This window comes from Microcaecilia unicolor, chromosome 3 (genome assembly GCF_901765095.1).
Source record: "Microcaecilia unicolor chromosome 3, aMicUni1.1, whole genome shotgun sequence".
NCBI lineage: Eukaryota > Metazoa > Chordata > Amphibia > Gymnophiona > Siphonopidae > Microcaecilia > Microcaecilia unicolor.
In genome coordinates, this window is record NC_044033.1 from 427,750,158 (window position 1) to 427,777,654 (window position 27,497).

Genomic DNA, 27,497 nt, shown 5'->3' on the forward strand with positions numbered 1-27,497 from the left:
TCTAACCATAGCTTGTTTAAGACATTTTAGAACCAATCCCTCTAAGAAAGAACTATTCACCAAAGAAGTAACAAAAGGTACAACATCCGTGGGCATAGTCTTCAAAACATAGTCTTCGGGATTGAAGGAAACGTACTTAACTGGATCAAAGGCTTTTTAACCACCAGAACTTATCAAGTAAAATCAAAGTCAAACATATCACCACCATGGAAAGCAGTCTGCGGAGTACCTCAAGGATCACCATTATCACCAATACTCTTCAACATGATGATGATTCCACTGGCACAGTCCTTATCCAACCGAGGCCTTAACCCATTCATTTACGCAGATGATGTTACAATATACATCCCCTTCAGACATGATCTGACAGAATAACCAACAAAATCAACGATAGTCTGAACATCATGGACTCCTGGGCAAACTCATTCCAATTGAAACTGAACACCGAAAAAACAAATTGCCTCATCCTCTCCTCTCCATATAACAAATACAAACCCACAACCATAAATACTCCAGGACATACCCTCCCTACCTTGGACAGTTTGAAAATACTCGGTGTCACACTCGATCGCAACCTTACCCTCGACCAGGGGCGTAGCCAGCCTTCCGTGGGAGAGGGGTCCAGAGCCCGGGGGGAGGGGGCACATTTTAGCCCTCCCCCCGGCGCCGACATTGCCGCCCCCCCTCCCGCCGCGAACCCGCCGCCGCTGCAGCCTACCTTTACTTTTGCTGGCGGGGGATCCCACTCCCCGCCAGCCGACGTCTTCTTCTTAGTCGCTTCCCGCTCTTCAATTTGTTTGCTGACGTCCTGCACGTTGTACGTGCAGGACGTCAGACTCAGAGAACAGAACTGTTCTCTGAGTCTGACGTCCTGCACGTACAATTACGTGCAGGACGTCAGCAAACAAATTGAAGTGCAGGAAGGACTGAGAAGACGTCGGCTGGCGGGGAGTGGGATCCCCCGCCAGCAAAAGTAAAGGTAGGCGTCGGCGGGGGCGGGTTCGCCGGGAGGGGGGGGGTCCTGGGGTGAATCTGCGGGGGCCCCGGCCCCCTTAGGCCCCACGTAGCTACGCCACTGCCCTCGACGGTCAAGTAAACTCTGTAACAAAGAAAATGTTCTATTCAATGTGGAAGCTGAAACGATTAAAACCTTTCTTCCCAAGAGCAACTTTTCGATACCTAATACAATCAATGGTCCTAAGCCATGCAGATTATTGCAACGGAATCTATGCAGGCTGCAAAGAACAACTCATAAAAAAACTCCAGACCGCCCAAAATACAGCAGCCAGGCTGATATTCAGCAAAACACGCTTCGAAAGTGCCAAACCCCTCCGAGAAAAGTTGCATTGGTTCCCAATCAAAGAATGGATCATCTTCAAAATCTGCACCTTAGTCCACAAAATCATATACGGCGTAGTCCCAGAATACATGACAGACCTCATAGACTTACCAATAAGAAACAAAGTCAGATAATCAAGATCCTACCTAAACCTACACTACCCAAATTGCAAAGGACTGAAATACAAAACAACTTATGCAGCCAGCTTCTCTTACATAAGCGCACAACTATGGAATGGGTTCCCAAAAGCTGTGAAAACAATCCAAGACCACTTGAACTTCAGGAAATCACTAAAAATCAACCTCTTCAAAAAGGCCTACCCCAATGACCCCACATAACCCTCTTCACCTCCCAACACAGCATGACTATGATCACACAGGACAACACGCAATCTTCATCCATTTTGACCCTCCACTTATACCTCATACGATCACTATGCAACTTTGTATTTGTTATCCACCGACTGGGCAAAACGCCTTTGATGGTACTATGTAAGCCACATTGAGCCTGCAAATAGGTGGGAAAATGTGTGGTACAAATGCAATAAATAAATAAATAAAAACAGCTGTAGAACACAGATTTAAGCTATTAGTAGTATTGTTTAAAGCTTAATAGTTTCAACAATTTTGCCTACAGTCACATGTTCAAAACTTTCCCAACAAGATGAATTCTCAGCACAAAGTTTTACAGTTGGCAGAGGAATTTGGTCTAACAAGGACACTATAACCTCTGTCTTCCTCTTAAATGCATCAGGAAATTCCTGACATGTAGGCACAGTAGCCACAACAGATTAATTTAAATTTGTAAGTTGCTCAACTACAGAAAATAATTCCCTTGATTGAGAGGATACTGACAGTATTCTGTTATTAAAATAATCCTTCTTGCATTCTAAAGTTGTCTTGTGATATTCCCTAAGAGCTTCTAAATAAAGTTTCTACTCCACAAAACCCAAAGTCCTACACCAGGAGCGCTCAAGTCTAAGTAAGCACTTCTGCTCTCAAAGCAGATGTAAAACATGGAGTAGAATTCCTACAATTAACAGTTACTGTCTTCAATGGAGAAATATCACCTAAAGTATTTTGTAATGTATTATTCCAGTGACTCACAGTTTTGACTACAGAAACAAAATTAAAATTCTTCAAATGTGGTAACCATGCATTCTTCAAATCTGCAATTTCATAAGACCCTCGTATGATAATTCTCTTTTAGTTGATTCGTCTAATCTTGCTTGTAATGAATTTGTGACAGAATCCACCTTATACATAATTCTCTCTAATGATACAATCTCTTCAGGAACAAACACCAAATCCAATATATGTACAAATGAATGGGCTGGAGTATCAATGTCACGCTTTCACAGCAGGAACTAGGTTTGTGAGCCCTTGGGCCACTGCTGAGGAGTGGCAGCGGCAGGCGAAACCACCCCACACCAGAGACAAGGCAGAACTCTGACAAACAGTTAGACTTCACCTGCACTTGACCACCGTTCCTCAGCAGTCGAGCCCCTGGGTGCAGGTGGCCGGCAGACTTACCGGACAGGGCAGGACCTGGATCCCCACTAGGCTGAACCAGGAATGAGGGTCAGAGGGGAAAGGAACATACAGGGACAGCAGGGCAAGGAATGGATAAGCTAAGGAACAGGACTGAAAGCTGCAAGCAGCCACTAAAACAGGGAACAAAACACTGATCAACAAGTCACAGAACTGAAAGCTGCAGAGCAGCCACTAAGACACAAGCAGACAAGGACTAAACATAAAACTATAACCCAGAGACAAGACTAGAAAACAAACCACAACCTAATCTAACTACACACAGACTAACTTAAAACAGACAAGAATTTCAGGCAAGAATCCACACAAAGCAGGAGTGCAACAAGCACCAACAAACCAGGCCCTAAGGCGATGCAAAGGCAAAGCAGCAAGGTTTCAAAATGGCTAATACTACTACTACTACTAACATTTCTAAAGTGCTACTAGGGTTACGCAGCGCTGTACAATTTAAACATAGAAGGACAGTCCCTGCTCAAAGAGCTTACAATCTAAAAGACAAGAGAACAATCTAAAAGACAATCTAGAGGACAAGTGAACAGTTAATCTAATAGGGTGGATAGATTGGGGCATTCTATATTTCTCAAGCGGTTAGGTGCCGAAGGCAGCATTGAAGAGGTGAGTTTTAAGCAGAGATTTGAAGATGGGTAGGGAGGGGGCATGGCGTATGGGTAAAGGAAGATTGTTCCAGACATAGGGTGAGGCAAGGCAGAAAGAGCGGAGCCTGGAGTTGGCAGTGGTGGAGAAGGGTACAGAGAGAAGGGCTTTGTCCTGTGAGCGGAGGTTACGGGCGGGAACATACGGGGAGATGAGGGTGGAGAGGTAGTGAGGAGCCGCAGACTGAGTGCATTTGTAGGTAAGGAGGAGGAGCTTGAATTGTATGCGATATCTGATTGGAAGCCAATGAAGTGATTTGAGGAGAGGGGTGATATGAGTATATCGGTTCTGGCGGAATATAAGACGTGCGGCAGCGTTCTGAACGGATTGAAGGGGGGATAGATGGCTGAGTGGGAGGCCAGTGAGGAGTAAGTTGCAGTAATCGAGGCGAGAGGTAATGAGAGCGTGGACGAGAGTTCTGGTGGTGTGCTCAGAGAGGAAAGGGTGAATTTTGCTGATGTTGAAGAGGAAGAAGCGACAGGTCTTGGCAGTCTGTTGGATATGCGCAGAGAAGGAGAGGGAGGAGTCGAAGATGACTCCGAGGTTGCGGGCAGATGGGACGGGGAGGATGAGGGTGTTATCAACTGAGATAGAGAGTGGAGGAAGAGGAGAAGTGGGTTTAGGAGGAAAGACGAGGAGCTCGGTCTTGGACATGTTCAGTTTAAGGTGACGGTTGGACATCCATGCCGCCATGTCGGATAAACAGGCCGATACCTTGGCCTGTGTCTCCGCGGTGATGTCAGGTGGGGAGAGGTATAGCTGGGTGTCATCAGCATAAAGATGATACTGAAAACCATGAGACGAGACCAGCGAGCCCAGGGAGGAGGTGTAGATTGAGAAAAGAAGGGGTCCAAGGACAGATCCCTGGGGAACTCCAACAGATAGTGGGATGGGAGTGGAGGAAGATCCATGGGAGTGTACCCTGAAGGTGCGGTGGGAGAGATAAGAGGAGAACCAGGAGAGGACAGAGCCTTGGAACCCAAAAGAGGACAGTGTGGCAAGAAGTAAATCATGATTGACAGTGTCAAACGCGGTGGAAAGATCGAGGAGGATGAGGATGGAGTAGTGACCTCTGGATTTGGCCAGGAGCAGGTCATTGCAAACTTTAGAGAGTGCCGTTTCTGTCGAGTGCAGAGGGCGAAAACCGGATTGAAGTGGATCGAGGATGGCATGAGAGGAGAGAAAATCAAGGCAGCGGCTGTGAACGGCGCGCTCAAGTATTTTGGAGAGGAAGGGTAAAAGAGAGATGGGGCGGTAGCTGGAGGGGCAGGTAGGGCTAATAAGCCCAGCAGCAACTGAGGCTCAGATGCAGCAATCACCAGGCAACTACGGGTGCTGTGTAGGTTCAAACAAAACAAGCAAGTCTGGTAGCCCAGAAGATCCGGACCGGACTGGGCTGAAATCTGGAATGGGTGATAATAACCAGACAGTTCATTGCAGCCACCAGGTCTGGCCACCAGGTGGCGAGAAGAAGGAGAGCCCGAAACATGGGCACAACCGTGACAATTATCTGAGACCAACCTAATGATAACAAAATTCCTAAAAAAAACTATAATGATCTGACCAATGTCTAGTTGGTGACCCTTATTATAAGTTGGAACATTTTGGTTTCTGGCAAACCCCATGGAAAGTAAATGAGAGTGGAATTGACTAACTTTTACATTGTTCAATTCCTCAAAGTGGAGGCTGAAATCCCCCAGAATAAAAATATTTTGGAATTTGACCCCCAGTTTGGGAATACAATCATAAAATACATCCTGTGCTTCATTCCATTTGCCAGGGGTACTTTAGCATAAAAAAACAGGATAAATTCTCCAACTTATCATCTTCAATTGTACATGATATAAGGTCTAATGCTGATGAGACAATTACCTTTCTTATTTTTAGCTACCAGAAAGCATTGTAAATCATGAACAATCCCCCCTTCTATTTGCATAAGATCTACTGATAATTGCATAACCCAATGGGACAGATTTAATTATCGGGTCCTCTTTGCTTTTTTATCCAGGTTTCAACAATAAAAACTACCCCAGGCTGTTCCTAATTACAACTGCCTTTTACCGCAGATCTAGCATTAAAATACAAAATCAGAATAGGAAAAATTCTCTCATTGCAGCATGAGTAGTCTCAATTTTGCTTAAATGACATAATATTTTACTCCTGGCATTCTTCCCATTTCATTAAGTTCTGGTGGAAATACAAGTTTCAATTTGGTGCAGTAATATTCTACTACAGTTTATGAGCTGTCGCTGTGATTACAGAGTATAATGGCCACTAACAGTGCTATATTGGGAAAGAATCACTGATATGGACCATCCCTCACCCTTACTTCTAGCCATGTCTCCCAGCAGTAGCATTAAGATAAACCACCCGGTTAAGGTAGCATTAAGATTATACAAAGTAAAATTATGCAAGTAATGTAGTTGACACAGTCTCCAAAACATTTTATTTATTTATTTAAAACATTTATAACATGCACCATCTACCATCCTGGGCAGTTTACAAAAGTAATATTCATAATAAAATCTACATAAAAACTAAACAATCATTCCAATAAAATACTAACCCCCTGTTTAGAAGCCCGGAAAATCTATAGAAAGCAGTCCTGGTAGAAAATAAGCATAACAGCACATTTAACTCAGTATATTTCAAAACCAGCATTTCATACCTTTCTTGATCCAGAAATTCCTTAACTAAAAATCCTATTTCTTCTCTAAAAACAATCAAAATACCCCCTCCTCGCTTGGTAGAATGGGGAATATAGCCATTTTTAAAACAAAAAGGCATCTTTTCATTTTTTTAAAAGGCTTTTTGCTAGATGTTTTTGTGCTCTGTGCATTTATCTTTTTGGTCCATTAAAAAAAAAGTCCAATTGAAAAATGCACAAAATCAAGCCTTTGGGATGCAGGAAGAGCCAGTATTCTTAGCAGACTGGCCACACAGACATCCTAGGAGAGCAATGGGGCATCCTAGGGGGCACTGTAGTGGACTTCAAATAAATGCTCCAGGTACACATCTCACCGTTGGTCCCTTATCTTGTCTGCTGAGCCCCCCAGAACCCACTACAATCAACTGTACACCACTACAATAGCCCTTATGGGTGAAGGGGATACCTATATGTAGGTACAGTGGGTTTCTCGTGAGTTTTGGAAGGCTCACAGTTTTCACCACAAGTGTAACAGGTTTGGGGGAGGTATGGACCTGGGTTCACCTGTCTGCAGGGCACTACACCCACCACTAGACTACTGCAGGGACTGTAAGCTGCTCTAATGGACCTGTGTATAGCATCTGAAGCTGGCATAGAGGCTGGTAAGTAATGTTTTTAATCACATTTTTTTGGGGGGGGGGGGGGTGGAAGAGGGTTATTGACCACTGGGGGAGTAAGGGGAGGTCATCTCTGATTACCTACAGTGGTCATTAAGGGCATTTTTTTGTGGCTTATTCGTGTCCCCTACAGAATTCTTTTGCTCCATTACAGCACTGTGATGCATAGGAGCCAACTTTTCAAAATTATTGGGGGTGCTAAACCCAATGAAAATAATCCCTCCCTGGCCACATACAAGGAACTTTCTTAATATTGGGGGTGCTCAAGTACCCACAGCACCCACAGAGTCGGCTCCAATGCTGTGATGTTCCTCAAAATAGAACTGATGCGGAAGAACAAGCAATGGAGGTGAAACAAAAAGATATGAAGGTACCCAAAGACAAAAAACAACCCCAAATCACAAATGTTGAAACACATACCAGAGAATGTACATGGAAAGCGATGACCACAAATGCTCGCAATCTAAGCAATAAAGTTCATGGCCTTCAAGCCCTGATGTTGGAGGCAGACTTAGACATTGTTGCAATCACGGAGATGTGGCTAAATGGTTCCCATGAATGGGATGCAAACATACCGGGCTATAATCTATTTAGGAAAGATAGAGAGGGTCGAAAAGGTGGAGGAGTAGCTCTGTATGTCAGAAATGACATCGAGGCAACTGAAATGTCAGGGACCTGGGGAAAGGAAGAAGTGATATGGATCACCTTAAAAAGAGATGATAAAACCTCTGTACACGTTGGTGTTGCCTACAGACCTCCGACGCAATTGGAGGATCTAGATAAAGATCTGGTCGCAGATGTCCATAAGTTGGGAAAGAAGAGAGAGGTGCTGTTGCTGGGAGATTTCAATCTGCCGGATGTAGATTGGAAAGTTCCGTCTGCGGAATCGGAAAGAAGTAGAGAGATCGTGGCTGCTTTTCAAAGTGCTCTGCTCAGACAAATGGTGACAGAACCCACGAGGGAGGGAGCGACGCTGGATCTGGTGCTCACAAATGGGGATAGTGTGTCAAATGTCCGAGTGGGTGCCCACCTGGGCGGCAGTGACCATCAAACGGTTTGGTTTGATATGACGGCTGAAGTGGAGGGCGGCCACTCAAAAATCAAAGTCCTGGATTTCAAGCATGCTGACTTTAGTAAAATGAGGGAATACCTGAGAAATGAGCTGATGGGATGGGAGGATGAATGAGAAGTGGAAGGACAGTGGTCCAAGCTGAAAGAAGCTATAAATAGGGCCACAAACCTTTATGTAAAGAGAGTAAATAAAAGCAAGAGAAAAAGGAAACCGATATGGTTCTCCAAACAAGTGGCTGAGAAAATAAAGGCTAAAGAGTTGGCGTTCCTGAAATACAGAAAGACTCAAGAAGAGGAACACAGGGAGGAATACCGGAGGAAACTGAAAGAAGCCAAGAGAGAGATATGTCTGGCGAAAGCGCAAGCGGAAGAACAAATGTCTAGAAATGTAAGGAGGGGTGACAAAACTTTCTTCAGGTATATTAGTGAAAGGAGGAAGAATAAAAAGGGAATTGTGAGACTGAAAGATGCTGAGAACCACTATATAGATAAAGATGAAGAAAAAGCACATTTGCTAAATAGATACTTTTGTTCTGTTTTCACAGAAGAAAATCCTGGAGCAGGACCGCAATGGACTGGCAAAAGTACATGTGAGAATGGAGTGGATATAGCACCGTTCACGGAAGAGAGTGTGTATGAACAACTTAAAAATCTAAAGGTGGACAAAGCAGTGGGACCGGATGGGATCCACCCCAGGATATTGAGGGAGCTCAGAGAGGTTCTGGCGGGTCCTCTTAAATATTTGCTTAATAAATCCTTGCATACGGGAGAGGTTCCGTGGGATTGGAGAACGGCGGAGGTGGTCCCTCTTCACAAAAGTGGTGATAGGGAAGAAGCTGGAAACTACAGGCCGGTAAGCCTCACTTCAATTATTGGAAAAGTAATGGAAGCGATGCTGAAGGAAAGGATAGTGAATTTCTTGGAAGCAAATAAGTTGCAAGATCCACAAAAACATGGTTTAACCAAAGGGAAATCGTGCCAAACGAATCTCATTGAATTCTTTGACTGGGTGACCGGAGAATTAAATCAAGGACGTGCTATGGACGTAATCTACTTAGATTTCAGTAAAGCTTTTGACACGGTTCCCCACAGGAGGCTCTTGAATAAACTAGACGGGCTGAAGATAGGACCCAAAGTGATGAACTGGATTAGGAACTGGTTGACAGGCAGACGCCAGAGGGTGGTGGTAAATGGAGTTCGCTCGGATGAGAGAAAGGTGAGTAGTGGAGTGCCTCAGGGATCTGTGCTGGAGCCGATTCTATTCAATATATTTGTGAGTGATATTGCCGAAGGGTTTGGAGGTAAAGTTTGCCTTTTTGCGGATGACACCAAGATTTGCAACAGAGTGGACTCTCCGGAGGGAGTGGAAAGCATGAAAAAAGATCTGCGGAAGCTAGAAGAATGGTCTAACGTTTGGCAATTAAAATTCAATGCGAAGAATTGCAAAGTGATGCACTTAGGGAGTAGAAATCCACGGGAGACATATATGTTAGGCTGTGAGAGTCTGATAGATATGGACGGGGAGAGGGATCTTGCGGTGATAGTATCTGAGGACCTAAAGGCAACGAAACAGTGTGACAAGGCAGTGGCCATAGCTAGAAGATTGCTAGGCTGTATAGAGAGAGGTGTGAACAGCAGAAGAAAAGAGGTTTTAATACCCCTGTATAAGATGTTGGTGAGGCCCCACCTGGAGTATTGTGTTCAGTTTTGGAGGCCGTATGTTGTGAAGGATGTTAAAAAAATGGAAGCAGTGCAAAGAAAAGCTATGAGAATGGTATGGGATTTGCGTTACAAGATGTATGAGGAGAGACTTGTTGACCTGAACATGTATACCCTGGAGGAAAGGAGAAACAGGGGTGATATGATACAGACGTTCAAATATTTGAAAGGTATGAATCCTCAAACGAACCTTTTCCAGAGATGGGTAGGCGGTAGAATGAGAGGACATGAAATGAGATTGAAGGGGGGCAGACTCAAGAAAAATTTCAGGAAGTATTTTTTCATGGAGAGAGTGGTGGATGCTTGGAATGCCCTCCTGCGGGAGGTGGTGGAGAGGAAAACGGTAACGGAATTCAAACATGCGTGGGATAAACATAAAGGAATCCTGCTCAGTAGGAAGGGATCCCCAGAAGCTTAGCCGGTGGTGGGAGGCAGGGCTGGTGGTTGGGAGGTGGGGATAGTGCTGGGCAGACTTATACAGTCTGTGCCAGAGCTGGTGGTGGGAGGCGGGGCTGGTGGTTGGGAGGCGGGGATAGTGCTGGGCAGACTTATACAGTCTGTGCCCTGAAAAAGACAGGTACAAATCAAGGTAAGGTATACACAAAAAATGGCACATGTGAATTTATCTTGTTGGGCAGACTGGGTGGACCGTGCAAGTCTTTTTCTGCCATCATCTACTATGTTACTATGTTAATAAAACAGGTCTAGACCAAAACGTTGAACTTGTAGCCCTGGATGTTTTTATTTTGTTCCATTATGGCAGAAAAACGTCAAAGTAACATAGTAGTTGACGGCAGAAAAAGACTTGCATGGTCCATCCAGTCTGCCCAACAAGATAACTCATATGTGCTACTTTTTGTGCATACCCTAATTTGATTTGTACCTGTGCTCTTCAGGGCACAGACCATATAAGTCTGCCCAGCACTATCCCCGCCTCCCAACCACCAGCCCCGCCTCCCAACTACCAGCTCTGGCACAGACCGTATAAGTCTGCCCAGCACTATCCCCGCCTCACAACCACCAGCCCCGCCTCCCGATCTTGACTAAGCTCCTGAGGCTCCATTCCTTCAGCAAAGGATTCCTTTATGCTGATCCCACGCATGTTTGAATTCCGTTACCGTTTTCATTTCCACCACCTCCCGGGGGAGGGCATTCCAAGCATCCACTACTCTCTCTGTGAAAAAATACTTCCTGACATTTTTCTTGAGTCTTAGGAATGCCCAGATCCCGCCCTTAACATGCCTCTGACAGGCCCCATTGTGATTTGAATGCCCTTCTGATGGACTTCTTGTTGTCCTAATTTTATGTGGCAAGTTAACCAGGCACTGGTCTGAATATTGGCTGGTGCCCAGAGAACTTCCAGGTTAGCAGACTTGGAGGGGAATAATCGAACGGCGTCTGCGAAATAGATTGCCGGCGATCTATTTTGGCAGCGCCGCAAACAGCTGGCTGAACTGTATTATCGAAAAAGATGGCTGGCCATCTTTACTTTCGATAATACGGTTTGGACCGGCCAAATGCCAGAGTTCGCCGGGTTTGAGATGGTCGGTTTTGTTTTTCAGCGATAATGGAAAAAAATGCCGGCCATCTCAAACCCGGCGAAATCCAAAGCATTTGGTCATGGGAGGAGCCAGCATTTCTGGCATTTCTGACATGCCAGGACACCAACCGGGCACCCTAGGGGGGGCACTTCTAAAAATTAAAAAATACCTCCCAGGTGCATAGCTCCCTTACCTTGGGTGCTGAGCCCCCCAAATCCCCCCCAAAACCCACTCCCCACAACTCTACACCACTACCATAGCCCTTATGGGTGAAGGGGGGCACCTACATGTGGGTAGAGTGGGTTTGGGGGGGGGGTAGGAGGGCTCAACACTTATCTCCACAAGTGTAACAGGTGGGGGGTGGGCCTGGGTCCGCCTGCCTGAAGTCCACTGCAACCAACAAAAACTGTTCCAGGGACCTGCATACTGCTGTCAGGAAGCTGGGTATGACATTTGAGGCTGGCAAAAAAGGTTTGTATTTTTATTTTTTTAGTGTGGGAGGGGGTTGGTGACCACTGGGGGAGTACGGGGAGGTCATCCCCCATTCCCTCCGGTGGCCATCTGGTGAGATGGGGCACCTTTTTGAGGCCATCTGGTAGCCATCCGGTAGCCACGCCCATGCCCACCCATGTCCCACCTTTGCTACGCCGCCGACATGCTCCCTAGAAGTTTTGCCGGCTCAGCGACAGGAAAGCGGCGATGGTGTCAAAAAAGCAGCTTTCGATTATACTGATTTCGCCACTTTTGAGAGGTCACCGGCCATCTCCCGATTTATGTCGGAAGATGGCTGGCGATCACTTTCGAAAATAAGCCCAATTCTTATTCAGTTCCGGGAGCCGTGCATGCTATGGTTGGTTGAGCCTGTGGCTAGAAGTGGCTTACCAGCACTTACCGCTGCAGCTGAATATTGACCCCCCTAGACATTTTATTTTCAGTATCAGTTCTATCCAATATCCAATGCATTAGTTTCTTTGCCATGCAACTCCACCATTAATAACTCTCAAACCTTCAGTTCTCGGCCTAGGTCGATGCCTGTTATCCTAACATTTGGTACTTCTTCTTTCAGCCTTTTAGAGTTATGAGACAGACTTTGGATAGAACTGAGAGTAAAAATGTGATTGAAGTGAAATTGTTTGACTGCATATAAAAGGAAAGCTTTATTGTCTGCCTTGGAAAGATTGCTTTCCTTCCATACTAAAATAAATATTATAAATAGCAAAATGAAAAAATGAAATACTTAAGCCATAACCTTGATGCACGGAAAATGTTTTCCTTAAGTAGGGCAGTTCCGTTGACAGTTTGTAGTCTGCGGATGTGCTACTGCATTATGCTCTGTTTTGGCTCAGTGAACAGAATATTCCTTCTAAGAGTCAATTTTTTCTTGGGCTAGTTTGTTCTTGTAATTTATCCTTTGGAACATGAGTAATTATACAGCGCAATGGGTGGGGTTTTCCATGACTGGGGACTAATAAATATTAGTAAAGAAATACAAAAGATTTATTCCTCATTGTTTTATTCGGTGAAGATCTTTTCATCCAAGATGGGGCAAATTATAATCAGGATTTCTATTCCTAGGTGTTTGTAAGTTGTAAATTTAGGGGATAAATATTCAGCCAGTGGTGCTGAATGATTTTTTAGCCATCGCTGGCATTATTCCTGGGTATTCAATGCTGGGCCATGTCCAGGAGCCGGCACTAAATATTTGAGTTAATTCAGCCCATGACCTCTTACATACTTAAGTGGAATATTTTATTTTTGTTTTTTTATTACATTTGTACCCTGTGCTTTCCCACTCATGGCAGGCTCAATACAGCTTACATGGGGCAATGGAGGGTTAAGTGACTTGCCCAGATTCACAAGGAGCTGCCTGTGCCTGAAGTGGGAATTGAACTCAGTTCCTCAGAACCAAAGTCTACCACCCTAACCACTAGGCCACGCCAATTAACTACCTAAAAGCTTCTTTTCCTAAGACATGCTAGAGATTCCCACGTGGCAAATGAGAGGAAGCCCATAGGAAATGAATGGGTTTTTTCTCATTTACCGCACAGGAATCACTAGTGTGGCTTTGTAAAAGAGGCCCTAAGTGACACCACATAAAGAGGCCTTTTTAGAAACCAGCAATAAGCCACCGCAGGCTTACCATGTGCCAAACTGGAGCTACTGCCGGCCCAACGAGGGCACCAGTGGTAGTTCCACTCCAGCTCGTGGCATTTCTAGCACTAGCGCAAATATTTGGAACTAGTAAAAAAGGCCCGTTTCTGTATGAAATGAAACAGGCGCTAGCAAGGTTATCCCCCCTCCCTCACTCTCTCCCTCTGTCCCCTCCAAGTCCCATGGTCCCCTTTCCTCCCCTCCGATTTCCATGCCGTCCTCCCTCTCCTCTCCTACTCCCCTGCAACTCACCACTTTGTCCATAAGTTTCCAGGTGTTCTGTAGGGGCCTGATTGTATTTTTTTTTAACAGGTGGTGCATTCCCCTCCTCCCCTCCCCCTCTGAGTTCCAGGCCCCCCCACCCTCTCTCCCTCCCTCTGTCACTCCCCTTCCCTCTGTCTGTCCTCCGAGTTCCAGCCCCTCTCCCTACCTCCCCCCAATCCCCCCAATTCCCATCCCCCCTCCCCTCCATCCCAGCCTCCCTCTGAGTTCCAGTCCTCTTCATCCTCCCTCCGAGTTCCAGACCCCCATGCCTCCCTTCCCCCTCCGAGTTCCAGACCCCCCTCTCCCTCCCTTCACCCTCCGAGTTCCAGACCCCCTCTCCCTCCCTCCCTCCCCCCTCCAAGTTCCAGACCCCCTCCCTCTGAGTTCCAGACCCCCTCCCTTCTTCCTTCCCAGAGTTCCAAACCACCCCCTCTTTCAGTCTCATACACGTCCTTGCGATGCCTCCACCTGCGCCCCTCCCATCCCCGACACTGGCCCCGCCCACCCCCCTACGTGCACGTTGCCCCCCCTCCAAAATCACCTACCCCCCCTTTGCTACCCTCCCCTCCCCCCCTCTTACCAGATCCCGGCAGCAGCAGTGAAGAGGGAGCAGGCTCGGCGAGTCTGCTCTCTTCCCTTCTCTTTGCTGTCAGCTCTGACTCTGGTCCCACCCTCATTTCCTTTTTCTGCAAGGGTGGGACCAGAGTCAGAGCTGACAGTGAAGAGAAGAGAAGGCAGCAGACTCGGCGACCTGCTCGCCCTTCACTGGTGCCGCCGGGACCCCGGTAAGAGGAGGAGGAGGGGGTAGGTAGGTTGGCGATTTTGGGAGGGCGGTTTGGGAGGGCGGCAGTCTAGGTAGGTTTTTTTCTTTTTTCTTTTCCATGATCGTTCGATGAAGCTACCTGGGCCCGCACTGAACAGCCAATCAGAAGCGAGGTGCAGTCGCAGGCAAACCTCATGGAACGTTCATAGAGCAAATTATTATATAGAATATTTCCACAGGCACTAACCCGGTAGTAATTGGGCAGCGCTACACACTACCCAGTTACCACTGGATTAGCGTGGGAGCCCTTACCTCCACCTCAATGGGTGGTAGCAAGTGCTCCTCTCTGCATGGCCATACGGTAAGTGAAATCTTACCCCATGGCCATTTCTTTTTTTGGCCTTTTTACCCGCTGCAGTAAAATGGCCCCCACTGCTAGTGCAGGGCCCCTTTTACCACAGCTTGGTAAAAGGACCCCAAAGATAAGGCTGACTTTTTGTGGTCCAATATGGCTGCTTAACTTAGGCGGTTAAGTGCTGAATATTGGTACTTAGCCACATAAGTGCCAACTCCCCCCCCCCCCGGATGCCCACAAAATAGCCAGCTTTCTCTTTAGTGGTCTGTGGTGATATTCAGCAGCATTAACTCTTTAAGTGCCGCTAAATATCAGCAGATAGCACTGCAAAAATGATTTAACTGAGTAGGAACCATTTCTGGCTGGTTAAATCGCTTTGAAAATCGACCCCCTCAGGTGTTTGTTTTACAGTTAATTAGGGGTTCTTTGAAGGTATAAAACTGCGTGTTTATCTGTGACTTTGCACCCACAGATACTATTGCTGGATATGTTTTCAGGTTGATGAACCGATTCTAACTGTGCAAGTGACAGTGTTCAGCAAAGTACCATGTGAAAACCACAATGAGTAATTCATGTATGTGCTGTGATGACAGCATAATAAGAATTACTATGCTCGTGCACCAACAGCATGCATTAGTTCACATGCTAACTGCTTAGTTCACTAGTTTACTTTAGTAATCAGGTCCCCACGTCCATGTAGTTGAATCCAGACTCTTACCAGAGTGTCACACTAGTAGGTATTACCACTGAAACAAATGCTCGTTGTACTTTTAATGAAACATATTAGTACAGTATCGCCTTCACTCAGAGACTGGTGCCAAGTGTTTCTTTCAATCTGCTTTCATGCTCCATCATTAAATCCCAGAGTGTGTTCGAGTAAACCATACCCCCAAATGCTCACCCAGTTATAGACTAGAGTCAGTTACATATATAATTAGCTAATTGGCACTAAATTAGCACCTAATTGGAGATAAGTACCAATAATTGGCCTTAACAAAAACTAATTGACACTAATTAGCAGTTGCACATGTAACTAACACCCCATTCTGTAAACTGAGTGCATGGGATTTAGGCAGGGGGGTATAGAATACTTCCATTTCTGTGCCTAACTGACAGTAGTGCTTGAAGTTAGGCACAAAAATGCACCTTTATAGAATTCATGCTTAGTGTGCATTGTCCAAGCACCAAACTTTGGGTGTCATTTACTGAATGTATAAGAAATGTATAACAAAACTGTTATGGCAGTGCACCCATGAGAAATTTCCTAAACATTCTCATGCTCACTGTACACATATACAATGCTGCACAATTGCAAGGATACAATATATATATATATACAGTGCACTCCATTTAAGTGCACGTCGGATAAGCACAAGCTCTGTTTAACTGCATGCCATACCTCGGTCCCGTTTTTGGTACCATCAATTTCTATGGGGACAAACTTCGGTTTAGCGCACCACTGATAAGTGCAAGATTCGCTTATATGCATGGTTTAAGACCACTCCTCTGCAGGAAAGACTCCGCATAAGCGCACACTTGGAATATGGAAGCTGATTGGCTTGTGACAACCAATGAGATTTCAAATTTACTGCCTCTTTAACTGCCACAGGCAGAATAAGCAAAAGAATGTTGTTAGAGCGTACACCGGGGTCGTCATCGCGGCAGAACTGTAAGACTTTAACACTGGCTGAACGAATAGAAGTTCTTAAAAAATTAGAAAACAAACAAAGTCAAGCATCTATTGCTAAAGAATATGGTGTCAATCCCAGTCAAATTTTACGTGTTTTGAAGCAGAAAGACCAACTTCTGAAAGACTGGCAAAACAATACAAATCCACAACGGAAACGAAAATGGGCGGGAAAAGCTGAGGAGGTAGAAGATGCTGTTCTTCGGTGGTTTTCTCAAGTCAGGAGCAGACAGTTTCCTGTCAGTGGTTCACTGCTTATGGAGAAAGCTAACCAGCTAGCTGAAAGTCTTGGACTAACTGAATTCAAAGCCACTGTTGGATGGTTGGAAAGATGGAAGGAGCGGAACAGCTAAAGAAATTAGACACTAGAATGCGGGCACAAAAGTGTCAAATTTTGCTGCTTTGTGATAATTGTGCTGCACACAGGGATGATGTCAGACTGTCTAACGTCAAGGTGGTCTTCCTGCCACCCAACACTACCTTTCTGATCCAACCTATGGATCAGGGCATAATAGCCAATTTCAAACAACATTATCGGGCTCTTGTGCTATGTTGTCTGATGAGCGTTATGAATGACCAGACTGGCAAAGATAAACGTGCTGTTGAACTGACTTGAAATCTATCACTGTTGGATTCCCTACATATGCAGAAAGAAGCCTGGAATTATGTTACTCAGGCAACAATTGTGAACTGCTACAAGCGGACAAGGATGTGGAGAGGGACAAAACAGATGCAGCTGTTGCAAACGCGTCAGATGAAGAGGTTATTGACATCCCAGCCGGTGTTACTGAAGAGGAGTTCCATCGCTACGTAGCTGTTGATTACGATCTACAAACAGCTGAAGACAGCACTGATGTCGAGATATGCGCCTACACGCAGGCAACAATGGCTGATGATGGAACAGATGAAGAAATGAGCAGCAAGGCACATGCTGACGAAATTCAACAACCTCCTCCTGTCACTTTTGCAAGAGCGCTGGAGAGTCTCAACACCGTGCGGGCCTATCTGGAGGCCACTGGATGTCAGTGGTATGACAGTTTTTACTGTCAGTTAACTGAGACTGTATACTGTACGTATAATAATAAACAGTACTATATGTTTATCAGATGTCAAGCTTCTTTGGGTCACAACAGTTAAGTGCACGCTCTGGTTAACTGCATGCATTTCTTTGGTCCCAGACCTTTGCACTTAAGCAGATTGCACTGTATATATATATATATATATATATATATATATATATATATATATATATATATATATATATAAAAAGCAATAAAGCTGTTGTAATTTATGCTTAGTAAACACACCTAGAATTTAGGATGTGGCGATGACTTCCAATCATCATGGAAAGGCTGAAATAGCTCTCTTTGTAGCCCCCACCCTGTTTTATTGAGAGCTTCACAGCTTGGCTTTACGTGAATTACTCAGTATCGCACATCCTTGGACTGAGGGTCATGGAAGTTAAACATACAAAATTGGTTTAGCTGTCTCTGATACTTTGGAGTGCCCTGAAATAGCATCAGCCTAGCCAATGCTTTATTAACAGAGAAACTACTTCAAAGCAATTTCCCCAGAAGGGAAAACAAAGAATCATCACACATTTTTCAAAATGAAATGAACAGTCAAGTGTATTAATTAGTTTTGCATAATTTAAGAAATACACTTTTCTTCTTTCAACCATATACATTTTTCTCTTTATTGCAAGCCCAATGTGTTTCCCACTGTGACTTGATATAATTAATTAGCCTACTTTTCACTCCTTAATCAGACTCATAAGTTATTGTTTCATGCTTATGAAATCACTTTTGGTGAATTTATTGAGATACATGTGAAGCACTTTGCTAAAAGTCATGATATTCTGGTATTAAATATACATCTATGTCCTTACTGGAATGTTTGAATGCTAAATTTACTTCCAATAATATATTCGATATAAAAATATGAAGTTCTAATATTTGGAAACTGATTTATAAATGGCAAATATTTAATTGGAGCTAATTTGTTATACTGATGTCTTTAATTGCTCTATTTTACACAAAACTTTTATGATATTAATACAAATTTCCATATGTGGGCACACATTCTTCTTTCACAGAAAATCTTTTGCATAAATGAAAACAAAAGTATATGCTGTTTATTTATTGCTTTTAATAACTTATACTATTATAATGAGTGGTTATGATTAATTGCCTAAATGTTTACAATTCCAGCACGGCACATGTATGCACATACCTGTGTAAGTGCTAGCAGGGCACCTAAGCACTATTCTGCAAACACCTGCTTCACATGCATAACGTATAGGTGCAGGGAGGGGGGATGTACACATAGGCAGAGCATGGGTAGGGGTTCCCACCTATATGTCTAACTTAAAGAATATCCCTGCTGCATTTCGATGTCTGCACTTACGTCAGCTCTATGACTGCTGTATGTGTTGGATGCCTAAACATTAGGTGCCGCGATGCTGGGTTTTACTAGTATTCTATAATGGGACTCAGGTACCTAGGTTCCATTATAGAATAGGCTCCTATCATGCACTGTTCCCTCTAAGCTGTGCAGGAGTCCTCCAACTTCATTGCTGCCAGTGGAGGGCGCTGCTTCAATATTGTGTTTTCAATCACTAGGGACAGGCTGGTTCCCTGGAGTCCTTCAGAGCTTACCTATCCCTCAATATTGAAAATGTGATAGTGAAACAGCACCCCCCCCCCCCCCGCACTGGCAAGACTGTAGATGGAAGACTCCAGCTCAGTGTAGAGGGAACAGTGCTTCTAAATTAACCTCACACTGTATTGCACAAAGACATATAAGATACTGCCCCTGCTCCTTAGAGCTTATAATCTAGCCAAGACACACTGGCACATAAGCAAGCACCCTAAGTGCTATTTTACTACTACTACTACTACTACTTATCATTTCTATAGTGCTACTAGACGTAGGGCTCCCAGTTATTTGTATAACTCATAGAAAACTATAAGTTACATGTGTGCTTACCTCATTTAGATGCACTCAGTTACCCAGATGTAACTGTGGGCAGAACAACAAATAGTACACTTAGGTACCCTTTTACTAAAGTGCGATTAAGTTTTCTTACCTGCCTTGCAATAATGTAAAATCTGTGTGCCAGCTGTTGAGGGTGTACCTAGTATGTTCCTATACGGTTATCAGACAGAAAAATACTTCACTATGTGATATGTGAACTTATAAATAGCGCAGATTGCCTTACCGCCTCCTATTTAGGAAGTGATATATGCATTTCCATTATCTGAACCAGTGTGATGCACATCCCACACTCATTCCTTTCTCATAACCTGTCATTTCCTGCCCAGTAACTCAGTATGCAGATAGTGTGTGAATTAGCATGCACTGTCATATCAGCTTGGCAACAGTTACCATGGCTGTGCATTATCACTTTCTGCATGCTAATTCATGTACAGACTGCTTCGTGCACTTTAACAATAGGCCCCCAAAACCAAACATGGTTGCAATCAAAGTCACCAGTTCATGGTCACTAACCCAGGAATGATAATTCCATAGACCAAAGAAACAAGTACCTTCAGAGTGGGCTGCAGCATACTCATTGTTCTCTTTCTGATTTTGGCAGACTGAGAACCCTTGACTGCCATGGCTTCCATAGGCGGGTTATAGAGTGATCTGGAAGGACTCAAGGAAAAGAAATTAACAGGTAAGTCCAAGTTTAATATTTACCTGCAACTTCTTGCCTCTTTTCTATGCAGTAAGAAGATGAAATTACAGTGAAAGTAGGGTAAAATTCAAGACCTGTTTACTTGTCTCTAAAGCAAGTGGAGGGTAATTTTATAATAGGATACTTAGGGCTCCTTTTACTAAGCCGTGGTAGTGATTCCCATGTGGCAAATGCGGCAAAGCCTATAGGAATTGAATGGATTTCGTTGCATTTGCCATGCTGGGAATCACTGCCATGACTTAGTAAAATGATCCCTTAGGATAAGAGGGTAAGAAGGTGTCTGCCTCAGAGCTACGTTAAAAAGAAAAGTAGGTGCTATTTCTTTTTAATAAAATACTAGCAAAAGTGGTAGGTGCAGACATTTATACCAGCCCTTAGGTAGGTGTAAATGCCCACATCAATATAGTAATTGTCAGGCACACATTTAAATTGTAGTATTTTATAATCTGTGCATGTATTTGTGCATTCAATTCCTGTGTACACACAATGGCAAAGCGTACATCATCATATCATGGCACATACTTTTCAACTGGTCAGGGGTTATTGCAATTTTGGAAGACCCTGAAGTCTGATTTTACCTTTGAAGTGTTCACCCAATTACTTAATTAGTTGAATAACTGGTTGTTTTATTTATAGAGGATGATTATTCGTTCTTATTGTAATTTAATTTTTTTATTGATTTTAGGTGTGTTATTGTTATTGTTTTATATATTGGTTGATCATTTATTAGGTATGTTTGTAAGCCACATAAGATGGTTTTGATCAGTTTTGGGTATCACAGAAAAGTGGAGGGACATTTTCAATATAATGTCTAAATAGCATCAGAGAAATTTATCATAAAACATCCAAAATGAAAGGGCCACAATTGAAAGAAAAATAGATAAACGGTTTCAGAGATTCAAAAATTCTGCAAATGTACACCTACAATTAATATGTTCTGGAAGAAAGGCGAAAAACATCTCCGGTGTTCGAAAATACACACCATAAAATGTCCAACTGAAAACATTAGAGCGACGTTCCTGTGGTAGTATCTAGATGCTCTGCACATGGAAGAACATCCCACACAGAGTAAACATGTCCCTAAGGAGAGAGACAAATTACTCTGTGTAGGAAACAGAGCTCCTTGTGCTGCTTGTGCCTGAGCCACAGGAGGCTTCTTTTTAAATTCCACCACCACTGATGGAATGTCTCCCTGCAAGCCTGGAGACAGATCAGAGACACCCTGGCAAGGTAAGTGTCCAGCATAGCCTCTCTATACCCCTTCCCCCCTTTTCCTGGCTCCCGCCTTCATAATGCTGAGAACATTGGCAACATTGACAGTTTGCAGTGCACCAGGAGGTGGAGTCACTCCAGCACTGGTACCGGCACATCTGACCAAAAACTCTGCGCTGATCTGGCACATGAAGGAACACCTCCAGCACCAAGGTAAGTACCAAAACCAGAACACCCTTATAAAACCTCTATTCCAAATCAACGTCTGAGGATGCGTTTTCCCTCCTTAGAGTGAGCCTGCAAACCCCATATGTGTTGCACTCAACCCACAACCTATGAGATTACATAAAAAGGAAGGGGGGGGGGGGGGGAAGAACCCATGCTTACCTTCCACCAGCCACCAACACAAAAGACCTCTGCATGGTACACGCAACAAACTAGCAAATTGCAGCCACTACAGCAGGGGAAATAAAAGGATTGCCACAAACCCCACAGTGGGAATCAAACCCACGACCACTCTATTCAGGCATCACAGCTCTAACCCTGAGACCATACAGGTAGCTGATAAAGAGCTGATTAAGGAGGACAGTACACTGACCACAGAGGGCCCTCACAGCATCTCTTGTCCCTCAAAGGCTGCCCTGTCATGGCCTTAAACCACACTCATTGGATAGACCACAGTCAGCTCCAAAGTACCATATGCTGTCCTGTGAGACATCCCTCAAGAGACAAACTGGGGACCCCAGTAAATCCCACATTACAGTGCTTCCCCAAACACTGCCATGGGAACCCCCAACTGTGTGTACACTCCTTTTCCCCTGAAGAAGGCCTCTTTGGCCGAAACACGGACCGTGTAGGATCTTAATAAATTATTTTGGCTTTTTTACATCCGTGATTTTAGTTTGGTCTTTCTGGATATCTTCCGCTTGTTTTTTGTTGTTTGCTTGTGTTTTTTGCGGGAGATTTGGACTCTCTTTGTTGTGGTTACACTCCTTTTCCCCCATGGGCATCCTAAAGTATTGCACTAAATCATGGGCTGATGTGCAGCTCCTGTCATCAGTCAGTTCCTGAAACAGCTAGCATGACTCCAGCACACAAATGTCCCCAAACTTACCCTTCCTACCCTCACCTCTAAAAATAGCCAAGTTCCTGGGGTGCCTAGTAGAGGTGGCCAGAAGGATCAGCTGCCAGCACAGGGTCTCCTGCCATTTCCAAGTCAGTTGTTGGACACATATGCATGGGCACACACACACACACACACACACACACACACACACACACACACACACACACACACACACACACACATACACATCCACATCCCTGTCAACAATGAAAACAATGGCCCCATCTGTCCAACAGTGTTGTGCCATACTACCTCCTAGACAGTGCCTGAACACTCAGGGCTCTCCAATAGGGCTAAAACCCAGCCAGCATGGTCAGAGCCAGACCACATTCTTGTTGAACTACCCCACCTCCCCCCTATCACATTGCTTCCAGGGATACCTCTATGTCCTCTCACTGGTGGCAACCTCAGATATGTGCACCAGGGAACAACAGTTGTCCACAGTTTTCCCTGTGTCCCTGCCTCCTGACAGCCAAATGCACCACTAATACAAGTCATGTTGGATGTCCTGATCTTAACAGGCAACTGTTAATACCCTCCAGTTGCTGACCAGCCTCAGGTCCAGCCTGCCAGCCTCTAGCAGCAACTCCAGGACCAGCCTGCCATCCTCCTGTAGTAGCTCCAGTACCAGCCTGCTGGTCCTTATCAAGGAAAAACACAGTGGGAGCCAGTGGAAGTGGAAGCTGGGGATTAGGATTTGCCAGAGGCCACCAGGGACACCTGGGAGGACATGCCCCCATTGGAGTGGGAGGAGGAGGAACCTCAGTGCCCTCCCTCTGCTAGAAACCACAGCTGGGGAGGTAGGGGCCCCCAGCCAGGATGACCCCTATCTGCAGCTCCTGCAGCAAATAGCTTCAACACAGATCATCCTGGCACAAATTTTGCCACTGCTCCAGGAACAGATACAGAAGTGCCGGTATCCTCAATGAGGACAATAGACCCTACCCCTTCCCCCAATGTTTGAACTGTGTTTTGTTGGGTTTTTGTTGTGTTCATAACATGTTTTATATAAGTTTTGCATGCAAAGATCTGTCTCTCTACTTTGTCCAATATGTATGGATACCCTGATATACATGGCTGATGGGTGCTGTGGTGCACTGCTATGCCCAGGTAGAGGGCCACATGTACTGATATGGGTCACAACTTCCCTACTTTATGCGTTTCCCTGTTTGTTCCTTACATCTGGCATCCAGAAAGCAGCCCTATAAACCCTCTCTGGAAACATTTCGTTCTGGTCGTACTGCTGTTTTGGGAGATGTTTCCTTCTGTTTGATTATATGCTTTGTACGTTTTTTCTCTGTGAAAAATGTGTATGTGCTTTTTGTGCCATATTTTGGATGTTTTTCTCTTTCGAAAATGAGCCCCATAGTAAATGATGGCAGATAAAGACCTGTATTGTCATTTTTTTTATTTTGATTTTATTCCATCCTCTTTATAAACAGGGATCCTCTGTGTTTATCCCATTCAATTTTGAATTCTATTACTGTTTTGTCTCCACAAATTACTCTGACCCTCTGAATTCACATCCAGATTGCTCATCAGGTCAAACTACTTCAATATAGCTATCTGCAGTTCTGTAGAATTCAATAGAAAAATAGATCAAGAGATAAGATTTAAAATTTCAAAAGTGAGATAACAGTAGGTTTAATTGAGGACAGGCCTGCTTGGTCTTATTTGGTAAATCTGCACTAATACACATTATTCCAGTATTAATAATGTTTTAGCAGTCCTCCAAAGTATGCAGTAACATTGCACTTGAAGTGCTGGCCTGATTACAAATCAAGTACTGCCTGGGTTTGATTGCTGGACCTGATTCATGTTTCCTAGAGTGGCAGAGACTGGGAGAAGTATGATGAAAGGAATGTGCATTAAGGGAGAAAAAGTAAGGAGTGGGGTCATAGCCATTAATCAATAATGACACTGACCTACCAGGTTTACTGTCCCCTGAGCTACCAGTTTTTTGGAACAGGTTGATCCAGTCCTGGGTTTACCCTACCTCACTCCATACATGGACTTGGGGTCCTGATTTACTTAGTGAAATCAATAAGGAAATGGAAAGAATGGAGTAAAACCAGAACTGGATCACCTTGTGCAAGAGAAATGGTGCCAATAAACAAATCTAGTGTACATAAAAAGAGAGCCATGGTCTTTGACTCCTAAGTCTAATGCTGTAGAAGCTGAGCTGCAAAGTGAAGATGGTATAAAAATAGAGGCAAAGTGGACGGATCCCATGGATCAGTTGTAGAGCTATGTGCTCCTATTCAGGAGTTTCAAGTTTGAGTCTATTCAATGGGAGTATGTGGACTCACTGGAAGTGATGTACTCAAGCTGTAGGTAGGGATGGAAGCCAATTGCTGTCAATGTTGTGAACCCTGTTGATAGGATGTTCATTGCAGGAACTTGGACTGCCTGGCAGGGGCATAGCCAGACCTCATGGTGGGAGGGGGCCAGAGCCCGAGGTGGGGGGGGCACATTTTGGTCTGCTGCCCCGCTGCCACCCCCCCACCACCTCGCCACCCTGCTGCTCCCCACCCACTGCTAAAGCAAATACCTTGGCTGGCGGAGATCACCAACCCCGGCCAGCTGAAGCCTTGTCCAGCACCGGTCTCCGGCGCCGCTGCGTTGCCTACCCTGCTCTGTCTTCCCCTCATGTCCTGCATGTTCCTTTTAGTGAAACTGAGCATGCTCAGTTTCACTAAAAGGAGTATGCCAGACATGAGGAGAAGACAGAGCAGGGTAGGCAACGCAGCGGCGCCGGAGACCGGTGCTAGACAAGGTTTCAGCTGATGGGGGTTGGGGACCCCTGTCAGCAAAACCAGGTGCCCAGAGGAAATTTGAGGGGGGCCCAGGACCTCATGGCCCCATTTAGCTATGCCACTGCTGCCTGGGGTGGTGGTTTTATATAAATTTATAGAAAAAATACAACGTTATGGCAATTTAGGGCAGTGTTCAAACGTTTTGCATAAATACACAAAACTTAAATAAAATGTCTTTTTGAAAACTGTAAGTGTGCAAAGTGTAGAAAAGATGGTGGGAATATTCGATGGGAGTAATGCTTTAGTAGCTGGTGGCCAATGTATAACTCACTCAACCATTATGTATAATTATAAAAATTATACTGATAATCCTCCCTTTGAATGGGGTGTGACTTCATTGCCGCGTGGCTTTGTACAGAGAGGGGAATATGTTGTGTACATTCCTAAGTAGCCATACAAGAACATGGAAAAAAGCCATGTTGGGTCAGACCAAACATCCTGTACCAGACATAGCCAGTTTGGGTCACAAGTACCTGGCAAATTACAAAAAGTAGATACATTTCTAATAGTTTATTTCCAGGGATATGCAATGGCTGTCACAAGTCTACCTGGCTAATAATTTCTATAAATCACAAATTAGAATCCCAAAAGCTATTTTGAATGTGGGAGCAAAACGAGATGAAGTATGAAAAATCCCAACACAAAAAAAATCTACAAATAAGTATGTTAGGTAGTGAACTCTTGCATCATACACTAACAGAGCCACCTGGGTTCAATTCCCTCTGCAGCTCCTTGTGACCTTGGGCAACTCACTTAACCCTCCACTGCCCCAGGTTCAAAAACTGAGATTGTGAGCCCTCTTGGGACAGAGAAAGTACCTGCATATAATGTATACAGCACTGCTTACGTCTAGTAGCGCTAAAGAAATGATTCGTAGTAGTAATAGTAGTGGAGGTAACTCTTTTCACACAGGGTGCACAGCCCTGTGCCACAAGTAAAATGTGGATTGGAGTTATCAAGTTAAAACAATGTTGAAATTTGGATTTTAATGTTTGGATAATACATTCCACACTAATATTTACACTAGTAATGATGATCTAGGTAAGGCACAAGGCTGTGTACCCTGTGTGAAAAGAATTACCTCCGAGGCTTCGTTAGTGTGTGTTGCGAGAGTTCACTACCTAACATAGGGGTCCTTTTACTAAGGTGCACCAAAAAATGGCCTGCGCTGTTGTAGGTGCGTGTATTGGATGCACGCAGATCTATTTTTCAGTGCGCCTGCAAAAAAGGCCTTTTTTTGGCCGAAAATGGACGGGCAGCAAAATAAAAATTAACGCGTGTCCATTTTGGGCCTGAGACCTTACTACCACCCATTGACTTAGCAGTAAGGTCTCACACGCTAATTGGGCAGTAATCATTAGTGCGCGTACACTGCCGATTACCGCCCGGTTAACGTCATGTGGTAGAAAATAAAAAAATATTTTCAGACGCGCGTATTGGACACATGTAAAAAATGGAATTCCCTCCCGGGGCTCGCTGTAGCCAGGCGGTAGTTCCAAATTGATGCGCAAAAGGCCTACGCGCCTTAGTAAAAGGGCCCCATACTTATTTGTAGATTTTTTGCATTGAGATTTTTCATACATAATAATTTTTATAGACATTTCATTGAGGAGCTTTGTCCAAACTGTAAAAGACCCCCCCTGAGTTTCAGCAAAGGTGATGCATCAGAATATCTGTTGTGAGTAGTCGTGACCAATATTCAGGCTCACCACTGAAACCGGAGGGACTTACAAATCACTAACCTCGCCACCTACTCTCAAAGAGTGTGTGGGGAAAATAAACTAAAGTTAGATTTTTCCTGTTTTAGTAAGCACAAATTCAAATCTTTGGTTTAACAAATGCAGCATTTATTTGCATGTATTAAAATAACCATTTAAGTACTATCACTCTGCATAAAATTTCTTTTCTTTGCAAAATATTTCAACTATACATAACCATGTGAACACTTGTATGATTTTACTTCATTACAAAACTGTGTCCCACCCACAACCAGTTAGACACCTATCAGATAAGTACATATATCATTAAAACACTTAAAATATTCAAATCTCCCTTTCCTTCCCTTTTTCAAACTATAACATGTAAAATCACCCTGCAAGAAAATGATTCTTTGTGGGGGGGGGGGGGGGGGGGTTCTCTTCCTTTTTCAGTCACTTAGCTGCACGGCAAGCTTCAGATGGAGCAATTGCTTTCTTGCGTGGGGGCCCAGACGATCGCTGTAATAT